Genomic DNA, 21393 nt, shown 5'->3' on the forward strand with positions numbered 1-21393 from the left:
TCCTAGTCAGGCCTTAGAACATAATAGATCCTAAAAATGCTGATTGAATTACAGAAGGTTTTTTCCACCTGCCTCTGGGAGGGAAGGCTAATAAAGATTGCAGTGGTAGAAGCTGAGAGATCATCTGGTGGGCGGTTTATGCCTTTTATGCAGTTGTCAAATACAGAGGTTGGGATAGTGTAGAAATATTGACAGGGTTTTTTCTTTTAATATGGGTGGATATCCTGTAGAAAGTATAATATTTTAAGCTGTTCTTTTCTTTTTCTTTTTTTTTTTTTAATTTTTTTTTTTGAGACAGGGTCTCACTTTGTCACCCAGGCTGGAGTGCAGTGTCATGATCACGGCTTACCACAGCTTCAATTTCCTGGGCTCAAGTAGTCTTCCCACCTCAGCCTCCTGAGTAGCTGAAACTACCAGGTGCATGCTACCATGCCTGGCTAATGTTTGTTCATAATTTTTTATATAGACAGGGTCTTGCTGTGTTGCCCAGGCTGGTCTCAAACCCCTGGGCTCAAGCAATCTGCCTCCACCTCCCAAAGTGCTGGAATTACAAGCATGAGCCAACATGCCTGGCCAGTTTATTTTTTACTCACATTTTTATATGTGTGTGATAATAATATCAGAAAAACAAAAGCTCAAAACTATTCCTCATATAAAGGTACCACACTCTCCTTATTCAAAATAACATATTATATCTACCCCTATTGAATACTCACTGTGTGTCAGACACTGGGCTAAGAATTTGACATGCATTATTATTATGTTTTTTAGGCAATTAGGTGGTTTGTGGTTCCCCACCGCCACTATAAATAGTCTTAGATGAATATCTTTGCATATAACGTTTTGTCTGATTTGTGACATCCTGTTTAGAGTAATTCCTCTGTGCACAATTACTGGGCATGGAATTTTTTAAAACACGCTTGAAATACATCACAACCTGCTTTAGTGCCATGTTCTACTACCACACGGAGAGAAAGTGTACCCAGGCCTGTGTCCTTTCAAAGACCCAAAAAAAAATCAGTCCTTTGTTGAAGTGGAGCTAGTAGCCTGCGGGATAACTAGAAGTCTCATTAATTTAAGATAAATACCTGGCGGTTATTTATTTTATTTATCTCATTAATTTAAGATAAATTAATTTAAGATAAATACCTGGTGGTTATTTATGTTTATTTATCTCATTAATTTAAGATAAATACCTGGCGGTTTATTCTTGAGACTTAGAAAGAAAAGACAGCAGGTCTTGACTGGCCTTTCACTGGATGCATTTCGAGGTACTGCATGGGAAAGAGACAACACGTGCCTTTTGTCTCAGGGAGGTCAAGAGTTTTCAGGAGGGCTCTGGGATCCGTCTCGGTTTGTGACAGCTTTTCTCTTGCCCTTGCTTTTCTCTTTCCCTCCTATATTCCTGAGTGTTCCACTCTCAAGCTAGCAGTGTCTAGGAAGTGGGTGGGATGAGCTCTTCCTTGGAAAGATGCCCAAGAACTGGCCTGTGCATGGGATTTGAGAGTAGGATGCCCTCTTCCTGCAGGAAGTCCACTGCTGTTCCCTCGCCCTTGGACCCCTGCCAGGCCCCCATGTGATGTGTCCTGAGGCTTGGTTGTCACTCTTTAAAACAGGGCTGCATGGATAGATGGGAGCATATATATTTGGAAACAAACCTGTGTGTACAAAGAAACTAGAGGGCCCACTGGCCTTGACTTTTCCAATAGAAACTGTGTTTTCTTCATCCAGACCTCATTCAAAGGCATGGATCCCATGTGAGCCAGAAGGTGTGGACTAAGCCCCTTCTCTGTGCCGGTGGCCATTGTCCCAGACACTGAAGGGAGACAGGGCAGTGAACAGGCAGACCACATCCTGCCTGCATGGAGCTCACATACCTTCTTGGAGGGGAGAGAGACGATTGCATCCCCTCAGTGGACAATAAGCACACTGCCTCAAAGCCCAGCTGGAGGGGCACAGGAGTGATGGGGTGAGGGGTGAGTGAAGTGCCGGCTTCCATGGATGAGCAGGGAAGGGCTGTCCAACGAGGGGACATTTAAGCAGAGATTTGAAGGAAGCAAGGGAGGGAGACGTGAACATTTATGGACAGCTGGTTTCAGGTGGAAGCAACAGTGAGCGCAAAAGGGGTGGGAGTGTGTTTGTGTGTCCCGCAATGGTGAGGGGGCAGTGAGCTGTAAAGGAGTGAGCAAGGGCGAGAAGTCAGAGGAGCGGCAGCACGGGCACTGTGGAGGAGGAAGCAGATCACGGGGGACCCCGGAAGCCACAGAGTGACTCAGGGTTCTACATCAAATGTCTTCAAAGCCACTGGAAAGCGAAAAGCAGGGGAGTGACAGCATCCAATGCCCTGTTTTAAGAGGTTGGCTCTGACTCTGGTTTAGCTGTTGGCAGGGATGGAAGCAAGAAGACCAGGAGCTACTGCCACAGTCCAGGAGAGAAGGGATGGCGGTCTCCGTGGAGAGTGAGAAGTGGGCCCATTTGGGAGCACACATGGCAGGGTGATCAATGTCATTTGCCTTCACTCATCCCTTGGGAGGAAATCTCTGGCCTTTAGAGGCCTCTGGCATCCTTCCTTTCCCCAGGGGAGAGGAGAAACTTTAAAAATAGTCTGTTCCCTCTTTGGAATCCTAATCTCAAGGTCTCAATCATAGTTTTTAATAATCCTTGCCTCCATCTCCATTTGGAAAGATGCCTCTCAAATGGGCATGAACCTTCCAAGTTCCTTCATCAACAGGAAATGCAGCAGAAGTCCAATATGGCAACCTGGACTTCAGCAAGAGCCATCTGCTGCTTCTCCTCCATGCCAGGCCTTCTGCTTAATGGGAACTTGAGAAAAACACAAAGCCAGGAACCACCTGCCGGGGCTCCCAAACTGCATGGTCTGACCAGGAAACACCGACCCAACAATTGGCAGGATGCATTTGAAATCTGTTAGCTCCACACCTGTTTGACTTCCTTCTAGGGCTTTAGATTATTGATTATATTCATGAAAAGGGCTGACAAACATTTCCCAGTGTGGCAGGAAGGCTCTTGCTGGATCAGTGTTTGGGAGACCTTCTTTTTTATTCCAATTCCGCCATTGGCCAGGTATATGGCGACAGGTACTCATCCTTGCTGAGACTGCTTTTTCATCTTCAACAAGAGTCCCAGACTGATTTCTGAGATGTATGTCAGCTTTAACATCTCACAGTTCTAAGTGAAGAGTCTGAATAAGAAATAAGGAGCAGAGGTGACAGATGACACCAATACTCTGGGCTTCAGGTGATTCCTTAAAGTGTCTCAGGTTCAAATTCAAAGCAAGCTCCCAGGTGTCACCTTTTAGGCCTCTGCATTCATGATTTTCACAGGCTGCACAACTCAATTCATTCTGTAAAAGGAAACACGAGCAAACCGAAGCCTGAGATAAGAAAACAAGACTTCTTCACACAAGGAGAATTGTCCCTGGTGGCTGCATATTCTGCAAAAGGACCTAGTTTGATCAGTCATCTGTCCATCAGACCATGTGCCCAGATTGGATTTTTGCAGCTCTGGAGGGTAATGAATGTGAATGGGACAACTTCCCCCATTCAAGAGGTGGGTGTTTCCTCCAGTTCTGGCCTTCATTTTTCTTTTGTCCCTTCTCCATCTTGTTATGATTTATAATCTGCTTGTCCCCTGCAGTCACTTTGGTGTAAGAGTTTTACTGAGTAGGTGAATGGCTAGCTTCCAAAAATGACAATCTTTGTCCAGGTGTGCGGCTGAAGCCAGGTCAGATAAGCACGACACGTTCTTCCCAAGGTACAGGAGGATGACAGGTGCAGGGCATTCAGCTTTAGAAAGTTTTTTTCTCTCTCTTCTCCCTTTGTTTTTGTTTTCTTACTTTGCTGCATGTTGCTGTGAAATTCACCCATGCATTGATGAAAATGGCCGATGTTTCCAGAATGCCTGCGAGAGTAGATGTGCTCTCCACTGAGGGGTGGGTTAGACATTTTTGGTGTAATCTTTTCGGTTCTGAGCCCAGACATACATTATTGTTTCCACAAAAACGTGGCAACTGATATTGCTATTCATGCTGTGGTTGAAAGAACCCATGTTCCAGCTATTCTTTTCCTGCTGCATTTATGAGAAACCATCCCTGGGCTCAAGGCTCTGTGACTGTTTTGAGCCTGACGTTGTTCTGCGTCTCTGCCTGACAGACTGTGTGATGCAGTAAGAAGCCTTTTGTGCTTGGTGACACCAACTGTACTAGTAGCACCATTGTAGTTAGTAAGTAGCACTGTGACTTTGGGTCTCTAGGTTAATTCTCTGGTTTTGTTCTTGGAGCTGACTTAAGTTAATTGGCTCATTTAGCAATTGTCAGGTTCTTTTGGAAAATATTTCTAGACTCAGCCAGAGGAAATAAGTTAATAAAAAGTCCCCAAGTGGCTGGGTGCGGTGGCTCACGCCTATAATCCCAGCACTTTGGGAGGCCAAGGTGGGTAGATCACGAGGTCAGGAGTTTGAGACCAGCCTGGTCAACATGGTGAAACCCTGTGTCTACTAAAAATACAAAAATTAGCTGGGCATGGTGGCGTGTGCCTGTAGTTCCAACTGCTCAGGAGGCTGAGGCAGGGGAATCACTTGAACCCGGGAGGCGGAGGTTGCAGTGAGCTGAGATTGCGCCAGTGCACTCCAGCCTGGGTGACAGAGCAAGGCTCCATCACACAAAAAAAAAATAAATAAAGAGAGAGAGAAGAAGAAGAAAAGCATGGCATACTGGAGTTCTCTAGAGTACAGAAGAACCTAGCAAGTGCTTCCTACTGAGCACATGGTACAGTGTTCATAGTGGTGTGTTATAAAGAAGTCGACTAATTGATTTAGTCTTGTCTCGTTCTTTGGTTAAATGATAATTCTGATAGGGAGGTGATGATAAGAATGATGATGATGGAATAGTTTGAGAAGCCAGTGGCAGTGTCTGAGCCAGGCTCTACCCTGGGTCTTCTCCACTCTGTCAGCACAGCCCGGCCACTTTCTTTTCCTTTATTCACTTCTCAAATCTCTGCACCTTTCTCCATCCCCATCTCCATCACTCTAGTCCTCATTCTACCATGTCATGCCTGAACAATGCATGCACAATTTGTAGCTTAGAGCCTGGCACACAGTGAGTGCTCAATAGGAGTAAACAGGAAGTTTTACTGTGAATAATTAAGGAAAGTCTGATATATCTATATGAGATACCTTCTGTTGGTTAAAACCTTTCAGAGACTTCCCGTTACTCTTAAAATTTAAGCTTCTTACCAAAGCCTATAGGCCTAGCCCCTGCCCAGCTCTCTGCTATCCCTTTTGTGATGGCACGGCAGCCATACTGAGCTTTTCATTTCTTGGACCCATCAAGCCCCTCCTCTCCACACAGCCAGCTTCTTCTTATCTTCTTATCAACTGCCCTGTATAAAGTAAGTTCCTTCTCCTTATCCTCTGTTACAAACTCCATTGGTTTCCTTCATAGCATTCCCACAACCTGAAATGAGGTTTCTTCTTTCTTCAGTTGTTTTCTGGCTGTCTCCCTGTATTTGTCCATTTTCACACTGCTATGAAGAACTACTTGAGAGTGGGTAATTTATAAAGGAAAGAGTCCATTTGTAATTGACTTACTGTTCTGCACGGACAGGGAGGCCTCAGAAAACTTGCAATCATGGCGGAAGGCAAAGGGGAAGCAAGGGCCTTCTTTACAAGGCGGCAGGAGAGACAGAGCATGAAGGGAGAGCTGCCAAACACTTTGAAATCATCAACTCTCATGAAAATTCACTCACTACCCTGAGAACAGCATGGGGGAAACCACCCCCTTGATCCAGTCGCTTCCTACCGGGTCCCTCTTTAGACACATGGTGATTACATTTGGAGATGAGATTTGGGTGGGGACACAGAGCTGAACCATATCACTCCCACCTAGACCCTGCATTCCTCCAGGAATGGGACCCCGTTTGTCTGTTACCCCCATGTGCCAGACACATGGTTGATGCTAGAAAAATGTGTCAATGTTGGTTGAATGAATGAGTAGAAAACTAGATGCCAATCACCACAGCCACACAGATAATAATGGTGGTCGGTTAGACAGATGGCGATTATGGCTCACGCTCTGTGTGCTTGGCATTCGTGATCTCGTTTAACCACATGTTCATCTGATGAGTAAATGGACCATCGAAGAGGTCAGCTTGCCCAGCTAGTGAATCCACACACATAGAAGGTCTGCTGTCACTGGAGGCCCCGTGGAACTTAACCCAAACATCTCCCTGATCCAGGACACGGGCAGATGCCTCCCCTTAAGGAAAAATGAGGGATAGGAAGACTTCTGAAATCTGCAGCCACCCCCAGGGCTAGACTGTGCACCGTGGCATCCACTTTCTGAGAAATGTGTTGTATTCTGAAAGCTGTGTTGTGTTCTGAGCTGGACTGGCCAAGGCAAGGTGGATGGAGGAGATGGGGGTGACTCCACGACCCCTCCTTCACTCCCATAATGACAATGGCCTCCCGCAGAGGGGATGTCAGTGTTGAAGGGAAGGGAGCAGAAGGGTAGGCAAACTTGAAGGCAAAGAAAGACTGGGTTCCCACAGTCAAGCATGTTCTAGAACTATCCCATGAATTGCACTGTGTGCTCAAGTTCTGGAAAGGGTGAAAGAGGGGAAGGGATTGGCTTTAACAGGACCTGAGAAAAGTTGGGTGTTGGGGCCTAGTCTTTGAGGAATATTTTAAGTGTCCTCACCGCACAGGGCACGAGTGCTGGGGCGGAACCTGGATATAGCTGTGAAGGATGAAGGGGGGTCCTGCCAGCGGGTAGTTGGGCTTCTGCCTGGCTGCTGGCTGTTCTGGGATATTATGGCTGATGTGCTTTCTCTTTGGTGCCTAATTCCTTTCCCTGCTCAGACACCACAGCTGCTGCCCCCTGGCAGGAAAAGCAGGCCTCATTCTTCTTCTAGCCCTTTCCTTCGTTGGGGTTACAATGGCCTTTACCTTGAGTCACAGTCTCTTTTGACTAATGCCATCTTCATAGGATACCAAGGCTGCCCCCACTACCACCCAAGAAAATCTCATTTAACATGAAAATTACTTTGAGCTACATAATCTGTCTTTTGACTCAGTCTGGATATTCTGATTCCTGCCATAAATGGAAGGGAACCCCTTTAGAAGTCCAGGCCCAAGATAATAGCCAATATTTATCGAGCATTTCCTGCGTGCCAGGCACTGTGCTGGCATTCTTCCCCAAAAGCCTATGATATGGAAGCTGTGTGGTGGTCTCCATTTTATAGTTCGAGCTCTGGAGGCACGGAGAGATCACATGAGGGACCTAGGTGGCCATGCCAGGAACTGAACCCAAGCAGAGTGGCTCGTGGACTTGATCTCATCAACTCTGTGCTGTGCTACATTCCTGGCCAGAGACAGCTGTATTTACCCTGGGGTACCAAATGCATCACACTCCTGAACTAAGACAAACGGCTCAGCTTCTCAGCCTCTTAAGCCTCTGCTGCCTAGTTTTGTTCTGTTAGTTGGATTTGCAGGGGGCTGGCTGACTCTGCCCAGGTGCTTTCAGCACTGACGGACCTGTGTCACCAGCCTGGCAGTCCAGCCAGTGTGACAGCACTACCATCCCAGCTCATCTCCAAATATGTCCATCTCTTCTCCCCATCCACCTTGAAAGATGATAAGGACTAGGGCACATGCTTTGTTTCTGTCCAGTTTCCCCAGCGTACCTCGCTTGCTAGTGGGTACTTAGAAGTGGTCTAATGCCACTTAGCCTGACCACGGAACATGATAATCGCTGCTGAAGAGGCAGTCTACTAATAGGAGATAAAAACCTGCCTTGACTGGTGTGAGCAAGCCCTTATCTCTATGTAGAATACATGCGGTTTGCTTTGGTAACTGTAAGGCAGATGGAAAGCATTGTCTGTAGCATCTAGAAACTGATTTCTGGGAGAGTCTTAGGGGCTTGGCCATGTTAAACGTTCTGTATTGGCCTCTTTACATCAGGCATCTTTGTGCTGCATAGTTCCTAAGGTGACTGCTGTTCTCATTAACCTGTGCAAGGGGCAGAACCAAACTAAGCTTTGAGATTGAACCTGGTTTGCTTGGTAGAGCCTTGGGGTCTTATCTGCCAAGCTGTGTGTTCGGCTTTGCTGTGGGTTGCTTTGCACACATGCCTGTTTGGACAAGGCAGCACAGGACCTAGCACACAAGGCAGCCAGGGTCCTAGAACACAAATTCCAGAGTAGCTTGCTATGTTTATCTGAAATTAAGGCATCTTCCCAAAGTGCCAAAGAAAACATTTTCAAAACATCTGGGGATTTATTTCCCTCAAGACTCTGTCTCAGCTACCACCCCCTGCCCCGTGGTCCAGGGGATGGTAGCTGGTGCAGCCTTGGAGGGCAGGGTCAATGCCTGCTTCAGAGTAGTGCTTCCTTCTCCATCTTGGCCGGGGAATGCTCATACATTCTTTTCAGCCTGACTCACCCTTGGCTTACCGTGGGTACAGAGAGTACAGAGCTAAATGACAGCCAGCTGGAAGTTCCCTGTCCTTCTAGAGCTGAATGGCACTGTGGGGACCATTCATTAGAGAGGATCATGTTGGTTTTTCTTGGATCGGACCTCTTCTTTTGATTATCCTTGGGACGAGGAGTATGTACTCATTACTTGTCATCATGGATGCTAACTCTGGCTGTGCTTACCTGGCCTGGTGGCGGAAGGGAACACTGGAGGCCAATGACACACTGAACAACCCCTCACAAGTGGGTGGCCTACTCCCGATAGCCAGTCTCCAGGTTTGTTTTTTTGTTTGTTTGTTTTTTTGTTTTTTTTTGAGATAGAATCTCTCTCTGTCACCAGGCTGGAGTGCAGTGGGGCAACATCAGATCATAGCAACTTCTGCCTCCCGGGTTCAAGCGATTCTCCTGTCTCAGCCTCCCGAGTAGCTGGGACTACAGGTGCATGCCACCACGCCCAGCTAATTTTTTGTATTTTTAGTAGAGACGGGGTTTCACCATGTTGGCCAGGTTGGTCTCCATCTCTTGACCTTGGGATCCACCTGCCTCGGCCTCCCAAAGTGCTGGGATTACAGGCTTGAGCCACTGTGCCCAGCCTTCAGGTAGATTCTTAAGAAGAATGGTCACCTCCATCCTTTCTTTCTGCTACCCAGAAGAGTGTGGAAGGGTCAAGGCCCTGGGGGCAGATGCAGTGACAAATTGTGTGGCTGGTGACTCTGAAAAAGAGGGCAAAACATCAGGTGCAGGTGGCACCTAAAGGGGAACATGTTGGCAAAGGCTGACTCAGTGGCAAAGCCAAGAGGGTGGGCCATGTGCCTGGGTAAAACTTCACTCCCCGTTCAGACTTCCTTGGGCCTCTCATGTGTACAGTACCTGCCACTGAGACCACTTGAAAGACTGAAAGATGCTGCGTAAACAGGATCATGCTAATCGCCATAGCAACATACTCCCCGAGGCAGACAGGATCCCCAAGGCCTTCTCAGATGAGCATTTGATAATAGCTTTGCTCAGAGGAGTCTCGGTCACTGCACTTGGGTAGTACAACCTTTGTGCTTCAAAGAAGGGTGGGGGAAGTGCTCAGAGCACACGGTGTGCTGAGCTGTGTTAGCCCAGAAGGGAAGGCAAGAGGAGGGAGCGGAAGACAGGCCTATTGTCGCTGATTTCTGCAGCCCATGCTGGTTCTCCCACCCCAGGGTTGATCCCCCGGAAGAACACTAACTGGGGGAAGGGAGTGGACGTTAAAGACCTTTGAAATATTTCATGACTGATACCACCAGCCAGAAGTGACACTGGCTCTGCTTCCACACTGGTTAAACATCCGTTCCGCTAAAATACCAGGTAACTGGTCAGGCATGGTGGCTCATGCCTGTAATCCCAGCACTTTGGGAGGCCGAGGCAGGCGGATCACAAAGTCAGGAGTTCAAGACCATCCTGGCCAACATGATGAAACCACGTCTCTATTAAAATACAAAAAATTAGCCGGGTGTGGTGGTGCGCGCCTGTAGTCCCAGCTACTTGGAAGGCTGAGGCAGGAGAATCACTTGAACCCAGGAGGTGAAGGTTGCAGTGGGCCAAGATCATGCCATTACACTGCAGCCTGGGGACAGAACAAGACTCTTCTCAAAAAAAGAAAAGAAAGAAAAAAAGAATAAATATCAGTCAACCTTTGTTTGTATTTCTTTGCTAAGGCTGTTTAGGATGGATGGCCTACACAACAGAAATTTATTTTCTCATCATTTTGGAGGCTGGAAGTTCAAGATCAGGGTGTCAGCAGGGTTGATTTCTCCTGAGGCCTCTCTCCTTGGCTTGTAAGTAGTATCTTCTCTGTGTCCCCACAGGGTCTCCCCTCAGCTGTGGCTGTGTCCTCATCTCTTCTCCTAGGACACCAGTCATGGTGGATTAGGGACCACCCCAGTGACCTCCTCTTAACCTAATTACCTCCGTAAAGAACCTGTCTCCAAATATAGTCACACTCTGAGATACCAGGGGTTTTGAGCTTCAATATATGAATTTTGGAAGGACACACTTCAGCTCATAACACTTACTATGTGCTAAGTGGTAGTCTAACCCTCATAGCTAACATTGGAGCTCTTGCTAAGGCTGCAATTGCCATTAGCACTTGCTGTGGGTCATTTCCTTTAATCCCTGCCATAGTTCTCAAGTCGTTCTTCTTATTTCCCTCATGTTACAGATGAGGAAACAGAGGCACAAAGAAGTTGAGTAATTTGACTGCAACAGCTAGAAAGAGGCAGAACAAGAACTTGAACCATGCCATCCCATTCCAAAGCCGGTGCTCTGGGCTCCGTCCTCTGATCTCAGAAGTAAAGGCTTTCCTCCAGCTTCTCGCTGGAAATGTTATCGATGAGTGGGTTGTAGAGAGGGATCATCCTCATTCCTCGAAGAGGAGGAAAGGTTAAGGTACTCCTCCCCGCCAGTGACTGGCTCCTGTCATCGATGTGGCCACTGCCCAGGAAGGAGACCTTTCTGGTAACACAGTGTTGCTGCATCTGAGGAAACCAGGGTACAGCCGGATGAAAACGGACAGCCGATGTCTTTGTTGGTCCTCACTGGCTCATGAAGGAGGCAGGCCTGGCAGCCACAGGTTGGATTCACTCAGGGTTTGGAGCCTGCCGTCTTCACATCTGGCTTCTCTGTCCTCCTCTGTGTTTCAAGGTGCCCCTTTGCCTGGAGCCTTCCTTCTGCTTTTCCCCCTTCCTGTGGACTGTCTCATTTTTCCTATAATGCAATGACGGCATACTCAAAGGTCTGCACACACGCTGACTGTTTGCAGAAGCTGGGCTCTTCCTGGTGAAAGCTTAAGTTCACCATGCAGTTATGTAAGGCTTCCCTGTGACTCTGAAAGCTTTCCCCCTGCCTCCATGAGATTAAACTGTATTTTGCTGTGTGAGTAATTACGTGGCCCTTCCTTCCTGAGGCAGAGGGTGAGGGGTGAGGTGCAGGGCAGGTAAGGTGTTGATTCTCCGCGCTAGCGGAGGGAGTCAGGTCTCTGCCCTCTACCCGCTTCTCCCTCTTTCCCCTCACTTTTTCTCCTTCCATCCAAATTGGTCAGACCTACATTGGTCTGTCCTGGGAATCCCGTGACACTGATTCTGACCTTACAAATTGTACTCCACTTTTTTTCTGCCAGCATATGGGGTGATTAACTCCCCTTCTTTCCAACTTTCTTTCTTTTTTTTTTTTTGAGATGGAGTTTTGCTCTTGTTGCCCAGGCTGGCGTGCAATGCATGATCTAAGCTCACTGCAACCTTCGCCTCCCAGGTTCAGGCGATTCTCCTGCCTCAGCCTCCTGAGTAGCTGGGATTACAGGTATGCACCACCACCTCTGGCTAATTTTATATTTTTAGTAGAGATAGGGTTTGTCATGTTGGTGAGGCTGGTCTCAAACACCTGACCTCAGGTGATCCACCTGCCTCAGCCTTTCACACCTTCTTTCCCACTTTCATTGTTCTTGTCCAGATTTACCAAGCACTAGGTAGAGTCTCCTTCCTATAAAGATGAGATAACCCATCCAAACACAGGAGCCAGCCAGCTGCATTGCCAGAGCCAGGGTCCCAGAACACAAATTCCAGAGTAGCTTGCTATGTTTATCTGAAATTAAGGCATCTTCCCAGAATGCCAAAGAAAACATTTTCAAATCATCCAGGGATTTATTTCCCTATGTTACCAGCTTTTCTGATGTCTTTTACCTCAGTTGGCCTTAGAGGGTTGTCGTGCCAATCTTAAAAAAAAAAAAAAAAAAAACCTGAAAATCTATATCATTTTAGAAATTCAGCAGCAGCTCCTACTCCAATTCAGTTTCTTTCTTATTTGTTAAGTTCAAATAGTGGAATCCTGTTTATTAAAGAAGCTGTGTGGTATACTCCCTTTAATTTAATTTAAAGGTATACTCCCTTTAAATTATCTCTGCCTGTAAATCTATCCATCTTCCTACTTGTATTGGTGCATAAAGACGTAACTGAAATTGCAGTCCCCCTAATCTCATGATGGTTATTTGATGGGTGGTAGGTTTGGAAGTGTTTCATTTTTTTTCTTAGGATTTGTCTGTGTTGTTGCACTGTTTTTCTTTTTCTATCTTTCTTTCTTTTTTTTTTTTTTTTTTTTAAGACGGAGTCTCACTCTGTCATCCAGGCTGGAGGGCAATGGCATGATCTCGGCTCACTGCAATCTCCACCTCCCTGGTTCAAGCAATTCTCCTGCCTCAGCCTCCTGAGTAGCTGGGATTACAGGCACCTGCCACCACGCCCAGCTAATTTTGTAGTTTTAGTAGAGACGGGGTTTCACCATGTTAGCCAGGTCTCGAACTCCTGACCTCAAAGTGATCCACCCACCTTCACTTCCCAATGTACTGGGATTACAGGTGTGAGCCACCATGCTGGCCTGTGTTGTTGTTTTTTTTTTTAAATTAACTGTCGTTCTCCTAAAAACAAGTCATTCCAAGATAAGTGACTACAGAAGTGAACAAATCGATCAGCCCAACTCTTCCCTTAACAAAGCTGTTACCCAGGTGAGCACAGAGTACCTTCAGACGTGAAATCACTGAGGGTGGAGGGCCCGAGGACGAGGACAGCACTGGGCATCAGATGATCTCCTGTTCATTAACAACTCAGGTCCTGAGTTGTTCACCTGAACTCCTTATTATCTTTTCTTCCTGTCAGGTCACAGGGGGTGGTCCTCACAGGTAGACAGACTATTTTTTTTTTTTTTTTTTTTTTTTTTGAGACAGAGTCTTGCTCTGTTGCCCAAGCTGGAATGCAGTGACGCCATCTTGGCTCACTACAACCTCCACCTCCTGGGTTCAAGTGATTCTCCTGCCTCAGCCTTCCCAAGTAGATGGGACTACAGGCATATGTCACCACACTGGCTAATTTTTTGTATTTTTAGTAGAGATGGGGTTTCACCGTGTTAGCCAGGATGGTCTCGATCTCCTGGCCTCATGATGATCTGCCTGCCTTGGCCTCCCAAAGTGCTAGGATTATAGGCATAAGCCACTGAGCCCAGCCTTTTTTTTTTTTTTTTTTTTTTTTGAGATGCCGTCTCACTATGTCACCCATGCTGGAGTGCAATGGTGTGGTCTCAGCTCACTGCAACCTCCACCTCTCGAGTTCAAGAGATTCTCCCATCTCAGCCTCCTGAGTAGCTGTGACTACAGGCACGTGCGGGCTGATTTTTATATTTTTAGTAGAGACGGGGTTTCACTGTGTTAATCAGGCTGGTCTTGAGCTCCTGACCTTGTGATCCACCTGCCTTGGCTCCCAAAGTGCTGGGATTACAGGTGTGAGCCACTGTGCTGGGCCGATAAACATTTTTACTAGAATAGCAGTCATCAGTAGAAAAACTATTCTCTTCTCACAATTAATGTTGTTTTTTTGAGCAAAATGTGCCCCTCCTCCAAGTTCCGCTGGAAACCACACGGAGGAACAAGGGGAAGCTTTCACCTCGCTGCCCAAGATACAGAGCTTGCTATATTGTGTGGAAAATTGAGTTAGACAAAGCAAGACAATTGGAACTAGGTCCTGCCCTAAGAAGGAAAGGAAAGTACCCTTGACCTGCCATAGCTTGGCCCAACACCGCATTAGACTGTGTTCTGATGCGGCGGAGGCTATTGCCTGAGCTGGAAGGAGAAGGTGTCAGTTCATAAAGACTCTCCATGTGGAGGACAATGCTACAGTGGCCGGCCCTCAGCCACTTTCTTCTGCGAGTGTGCGGTAGGGAAGGGCACATTTCTCACATACCTTCACCAGATTATAGTTTTTCTGGGAGCAAAGTCAAGTGCTCCCATCTTTGGGTGCTGACTCAAGAAGAGCTATCCTGTGAACTTCTGCTCTTTGGTTGAGCAATCTCCGAGAGTTGCTGGGTGAGTACGGGGAGGAGGGTGGTTGAGATGGAGTCACCCTATTTATTTCATCACCGTCTACATTAAACAAACGGTTCGTGTTTGCAATTCTCTCCTGATGAAATCCGGTGGCTCAGGAAAAGCCATCTGACAGAGGCCTGTTGTAATAGCTGATCCTCTGAGCCCATTCGATCTTAACTTTACTCCAAGTTTGCTAGATAGAGCCTCAGAACTGGGCAGAAGATGATGTTTGTACAAAACCCCATTCCTGCTTTTGATTTGAAGATAAGCCCTTTGAACCTGGTCATCTTAGGCAATTTTCTTTCTTTCTTTCTTTCTTTCTTTCTTTCTTTCTTTTTTTTTTTTTTTTAGACAAAGTCTTGCTCTGTTGCCAGGCTCCAGGCTGGAGTGCAATGGTGCCATCTCAGCTCACTGCAATCTCCGCCTCCCGGGTTCAAGCAATTCTCCTGCCTCAGCCTCTCGAGTAGCTGGGACTACAGGTGCACACCACCATGCCCAGCCAATTTTTGTATTTTCAGTAGAGACGGGATTTCACCATGTTGGCCAGGATGGTCTCAACCTCTTGACCTCATGATCCTCCCACCTCGGCCGCCCAAAGTGCTGGGATTACAGGCATAAGCCACCGTGCCTAGCCCTTAGGCAATTTTCTTGGCCTTTGTAGCAGGGCATTTCAAGGGCACTCCCTAGAGACATAACAAAGGGCTCTATTTTAATGTCATCCTTTATTCCAACTGTCTGGGCCATTCTGGTCAAGGAGTGCTCCTCTGTGCCAGCCTGGGAGTAGGCAGCATACAGAAGGAAGTGGGGACAAAGAAAGTTGAGGAGAAACATGTAGTATCTGAGGTCTGGGAGCTGGTAGGGATGTAAGATTCTTCACTAATAAGAAAGGTAGAAAGAGCTGAAGGCTGGCTTTCCAATTTGAAAACCAAATGGTGGGGTCATCTATTTTAAGGGTATCCTCCTTTCTTCTCTTCAGCAAATAGACCCCAAGCATACAATTTCAGCTGCAGTAACCCAGATCTAAAATAGTAAAATCTTTTTCCCATAGCAGTCTGTCAGCTCTACAGTGTCTGGGATCCAGGATTGTCTGTCTTGTGTCACCATCCCTAGAGTCTTGTCTTTGCCTACATGGCCCAACATGGCCTCACACTTGTCACACAGGAAAAGGGGAATGGAGGGTTGCACCATGGGAAGTTTATGCAGAACTTTCATTCACATTCCATTGGCCAGAACTTAGTCACATGGCCACACTTACTAGCAAGGGAGACTGGGAAATGAGTTTTTATTCTTGGCGACCATGGGTCCAGCTAAAATGAGTGGTTCTGCTACTGGAGAAGGAGAGAACTGACGAGAGGAAAGGACAGCCAGAGGTCTTTATACTTGCTATCAAACTGTGTAAAAAATGCCAACACGGGGGTAAACACTGGCAGCCAACCAGAACAGGACTGTCAAAGAAGGCTTCCCAACCACCTACTGTCAGACGTTTGAAAGGCCCAATGGATGAGAGTCCACTTTCTTAAACCCCAGTTTCAGCTGGACTGAATTTGGAAGTTTTGAGGTTCGACGAGCTGCTCTGTATCTTTGCACTTAGCATCAAGTAAGGAGATGGCAAATATTCCTGGAAGCATGAATTTAAAGCAGATAGAATTCTTCTCTTCTCATTCTCAATTGTGTTCTCACTCCCTTCTTTCTGCCCTTCCCTCCTGTCTGTTTAGGATTAAAGAGTTGTACAGTCCTAACATGAATATAGGCACCCTTTCTGAAGCTGTGTTACCTCGTACTTACAGAGCGCTTGCAGGCTTTATACAAGCCGTCCTTCAGAGGGTTTCAGGGCAGAGGCCAGGGGAGGAGGGTGGTACAGAGAGCTATTACATAATGTGGTAAACAAACAGCAAACGGGCGTTTCATTTTCCATTAGCCGGAGAGGCATTTTATTTCCACTAGAAACGGGAGCAGACGTGAAAGCAATTAGTGTTAGTGGGTTTACAGTGACGTCCCTGGAGCCAGCAAAATCCTTGGGCCAGATGTCTGTACTTTACTGGTTCCTTGTTCTGAATACATTCGTGGGTTCTTTCCATCCCTGCCCATCTCCACTCCTGCCAAAAGGACCCAAAATATCACAGTTGGGAGAACATAATATTCCCTGAATAGCAGAGTGAGGAGGCCTGTTCTTTAGAGATAGAGGATGCTGCTTCAGAAGTTGGCTGGTGGGAGGCCAGGAATGAAAGGAAAATCCTAGCTGATATCTCCAGGCTCTTCCTGGCCCCGGAACCCTTCAAGCTATTGATGAGATGAGGCTGGGGCTTGAACGTATCTACGAGGAGTGGCAGTCTCTCAATCCCATCTTTTATGCTTCTGTGTTCACTTTGTCTTCAACTCTGGCCTACGCCACCTGCAATACACATAGAATGGGAAAGACAGAAGGAGAAACAGCGCAAAAATGGATGCCCTGACTGTCCGCCCCTCCTTCTCTGTGCTGGAATAATAGGATCTAGGTTTTGTTCCATCTCAAGCTTTACTTTAGCCAGGTCATTGACAGGACAACCAAAGCCCTGGAATCCGCCACTTCTGTATTTTTTAACTTAGATGTTCTTTTCCCGTGTAACCTCACATCTTCTTTCAAGGCCTCCTATTGTATGTGTATGATATATCACAGTCGTCTCAATCTGTGCTGTCCCATTCAGAGCCACTAGCCACTTGTTGGCTACTAGCACTTAAGCCAGTCCAAATTAAGATGTGCTATAAATATGAAACATACGCTGGATTTCAAATACACTGTTTGAAAGATAAATGTTTATACTGAATACATGTTAATAAAATTTTGGATATATTGGGTTAAGGAAAATATATTATTAAAATTCCACCTGTTTTTTCCCTTTAATAAACAAAGCTTTTAGAAAATTTAGAACTATGCAGGTGGCTTGCATTTGCAGCTAGTATTTTTCTTCTATCGGACGGTACTGGTCGATGTTATCTTTTAAAATATGGTAGCACTTTTTTAAGTTATTGAAAATATTAAAATGAACTTTTAAAACCTTCTAAAGCTTGAAAAGACTTTAAGAGAAGAGGCTCTGCAAACTTTTAGAAGAGGAAAGTTGGATAGCCAACAAAGAGATTTCCGAGCATTTGAGATAGAGTCTAGAAATTTAATCACTTTCAGGGATCAGGTAATGATGTAAAGTGAGACGGGCTTGAGGGCAGACAAAAGAGAATGGTGAGGCTTGTGGCGCACTGGGGAGACAGGTGCCCTATATTGAGCCATATAAATTCAAACAATTTTAAACCCAGGGTGCCCCATAAGCAATGATGGAGTTTGACCCAGAGGTGGAATTTGGCACAGAGGACTCTGGCATTGTTGCTCTTGGGACCTTTAAAAACAAACTATTTTACATAGCAGATTCCATGAAAATTAATCATGCAGACAACACAAACCAGGTTTTGTAAATGGGAATTTCCTCTTTAAATCTTGAAATGACATGACTTTAAATTGTGCACCCAAGTTGGCACGCAGGCTGCATTGTGTGGTTCACATTACTCTTTTACTAAGAACGTGGCTAACGGTTAACGCACAGAGTTCCTGTTCTGGAAGATACTGGGATAGTGTTGCCTCATTTAGTTCTTGCTACACCCTTTTGACGCTGGTGGTATCTTCATTTTTACTGAAACTCAAGGAAGTTAAGCTACCCACTTGGCTGTAGCAAGAAAGCAGCAGAACTGAGGTTCAAGCCCATGTATTCACATGCCACAGTTGTAATCCAAAGGATTGATAAAACTTCATCATACACGTTGTCTCATTTGATCCTTAAAAGAATTTTATGAAAGGCAAGAAGCTTAGGCAAGTCTCTCCGTCTTGCTGGCTGGCTGCAGTTTCCCTCAATTCTAAGAAGGGGCTAGACTAGATGACTACTTGATGAGTCCATGGCTTTGTGACTTCCTGGTACAAGAAAGGCTGAGTCTGGATCACACCTGGACCCCTTAAATAGTTCCCCATCTCAAAATATTTTGCAAAGTATTTTCCAGTAATTTTCTATGTGCGTTAAAATGATAGTCAATATTGTAGACATCACAGAAATGTATTCCAAGTTTCATTTAAAATTAGACTGATTTCAAACTATTGTTTATTTTTTTAACTTTAAAAATATATATAAACATTCCAACATTTTCCTATTCATATTTCATCTATAACTTCCCACTTCTTTCCTGCCAAAAATGCCACGTATTCACAGAGCTGTACAATCATCTCCATAATCAATTTTAGAACATTTCATCACCCCAGAAATAAACCACATATCCATTAGTAATCACTTTCCCAACATCCTTCCACTGCAACCCTGGGTGACCACTAATTTTTCTGTTTCTACTGATTTACCTGTTCTGGAGATTTTATGTAAATGAAACCATAAAAGAAGTAGTCTTTTGTGAGACTTCTTTCACATGTCATGATATTTTCAAGATTCATTCATGTTGCAGCAGGGATCAGTACTTCAATTCTTTTATGGCTGAACATATTTCATTGCATGGCTATACAAATGTAACAAGTAACCATGTTTCAGTTAATGATGGACCACATATGTAAAGTTGATCTCACAGTTTTATAATATAATGTTTACTGTATATTTTTACAGATACACAAGTACTTACCCCTGTGCTACAATTGCCTACAGTATTTAGTATAGTAACATGACATACAGCTTTGTAGCCTATGAGCAGTAGGTGGTACCATATAGCCTAGGTATATGGTAAGCACATAAAAATCTACCATCAGGCTGGGCATGGTGGCTCCCGCCTGTAATCCTAGCACTTTGGGAAGTTGAGGCAGGCAGATCACCTGAGGTCAGGAGTTTGAGACCAGCCTGGCCAACATGACAAAACCCCTCTTTACTAAAAAATACAAAAATTCGCCAGGTGTGGTGGTACATGCCTGTAATCCTAGCTACTTGGGAAGCTGAGGCAGGAGAATTGCTTGAACCCAGGAGGTGGAGTTTGCAGTGAGCTGAGATCACACCATTGCACTCCAGCCTGGGCGATGGAGCGAAACTCCATCTCAAAAAAAAAAAAAAAAAGACAAGAACAAAAAAATCCCTACCATCTAGGTTTGTGCACATACACTCTATAACGTTTGCACAGCAAAATTGCCTAATGGTGCATTTCTCAGAACATATTCCCGTGAGAAAACGATGCATGACTGTACCACCTTTTGTTTATCTGTTCATCAGGTGATGACATTTGGGTGATCCCCACCTTTTGGCTATGCTGAACAGTACTACTATGAATATTTATGTACAAGTGTTTGAGTACCTGTCTTCATTTTTTTTTTTTTTTTTTTTTTTTTGGCTATATACCTAGGGTTGGAATTGCTGGGTCATATGATCCAAAGTAATCATATGATTAACTATTTGAGGAGCTGCCAGAATGTTTTTCAAAGTGGCTACACCATTGTACATTCTTACAAGCAGTGTTTGAGGGTTCCAGCTACTCTACAACCATGCCAACACCTGCTATTTTCTATCTTTTTTATTATAGTCATCCTAATGGGTATCAGGTAGCATCTCATTGTGGTTTAGCTTTTCATTTCCCTAAAGACTAATGGTGTTGAGCATCTTGTCATGTGCTCGTTGGCCATTTATATGCCATCTTTGAAGAAATGTCTGTTCAGATCCTTTCTCATTTTTCGAGTGGCCTTCTTATTGAATTAAGTCATTTATATGTTATAGATACTGTTTTTCTTCTCACATATATGATTTGCAAATATTTTCTACCATTCAGTCGATGGTTTTATACTTAATGTTTTTCAAAGTATATCTTTTTGTTTTGGTGAAGTTCAAGTTATATATATTACATATAGTCACTTACCTTTTGGTTTTATATCTAGAGAAGGCTTTGCCTAAACCCAAGATCTCAAAGTTTTATTCCTGTGTTTTCTTCTAAGAGTTTTCCAGTGTTCGCTGTCACATTAGGCTTTGATCCATATTGAGTTAATTTCTGCATGTGATATGAGGCAGGCCTCAAACGTCGTTCTTTTGTGTGTGGATAGCTGGTTGTTCTAACACCACTTGTTAAAAAGACTATTCTTTCGCCATTGAATTCTTTTGGCACTTTTGTTGAAAACCTATTGATCGTAAGATAAAATTTGTTTCTGAACTCTTAATTCTTTCTCATTGATCTGTTTGTTCGTACTTATGTCAGCAGTACACCATCATGATTACTGTAGCTCTGAGGTAAGTTTGAAATCATGAAGTGCAAAAGTAGTCTTCCTACTTTATCCTCCTTTGAGATAGTGTTTGCCATTCTGGGATCCTAGCATTTTCGTGTAAATTTTAGGACCAGCTTGTGAATTTCCACATAAAAAAGCAGCTGGAACTTTGATAGCAATTGTTTTGACTCTGTAGATCAATTTGGATGATATTACTGTCTTATCAATATTAGGTTTTCTGATCCATGGATACAGGCTGTCATTCCAGTTATTTAGTTCTTTAATTTTTTTTCAAAAATATATATTTTAATTTTCATAGTACATATTTTATACTTCTTAAATTTATTTTAAGTATTCCGTTTGATGCTACTGTAAATGGACTTGTTTTCTTAATTCATATTCAGATTGTTCATTTTTCTGCAAAATTGTAAATAGTGCTCCATTATCCATAAATATTTATATGACATTCCATCTGTAAATACCATAGCTAGCATCTCTAACTAATAAGGACTGGTTCCTTCCCTTTTTCCCTTTCCTCCCCTCTTCTCCCCAACCCTCCCCTCCCCTCTCCTCATCCCTCCCCTCTCCTCACCCCTCCCTTTCCCTCCCATCCCCTCTCCTCCCCTTTCCACTAGTGGACATGACAGTTAACAAGAATGCCCTACTGTCGTCTACTGCATGGCTCAGATTCAGATATCCTGATTATCTATCAAATGTCTTCTCATGGTTGTGTAATATTGGGGTTCAGGGGTTCAGGGTGCCCTCAGCTTCCCTGAGAGAATGTTCCTCCAGGTTCTTGGTCTCCTGCCCTCTCAAGAATGAGAGAGGGGACCACGGCA

The 21393-nt window shown here is 45.0% G+C and overlaps 1 protein-coding gene across 4 annotated transcripts in view; it reads left to right on the forward strand.

The window, feature by feature from the left end:
- The window catches only part of GFOD1 (Gfo/Idh/MocA-like oxidoreductase domain containing 1), a 129122-nt gene that overhangs the window by 67552 nt on the left and 40177 nt on the right, over window positions 1-21393 (forward strand). The window contains exon 1 of one of the 4 annotated variants that reach the window (XM_074398454.1): window positions 1-14361. This exon is cut by the window's left edge and continues 22368 nt beyond it. The exons of the other annotated variants lie outside the window; for them this stretch is intronic. The gene's annotated coding sequence lies outside the window, so the exon portion shown is untranslated. The remainder of the gene's footprint in view (window positions 14362-21393) is intronic. 4 annotated transcript variants of the gene reach the window in all.

Source organism: Saimiri boliviensis, chromosome 4 (genome assembly GCF_048565385.1).
Source record: "Saimiri boliviensis isolate mSaiBol1 chromosome 4, mSaiBol1.pri, whole genome shotgun sequence".
Classification (NCBI taxonomy): domain Eukaryota; kingdom Metazoa; phylum Chordata; class Mammalia; order Primates; family Cebidae; genus Saimiri; species Saimiri boliviensis.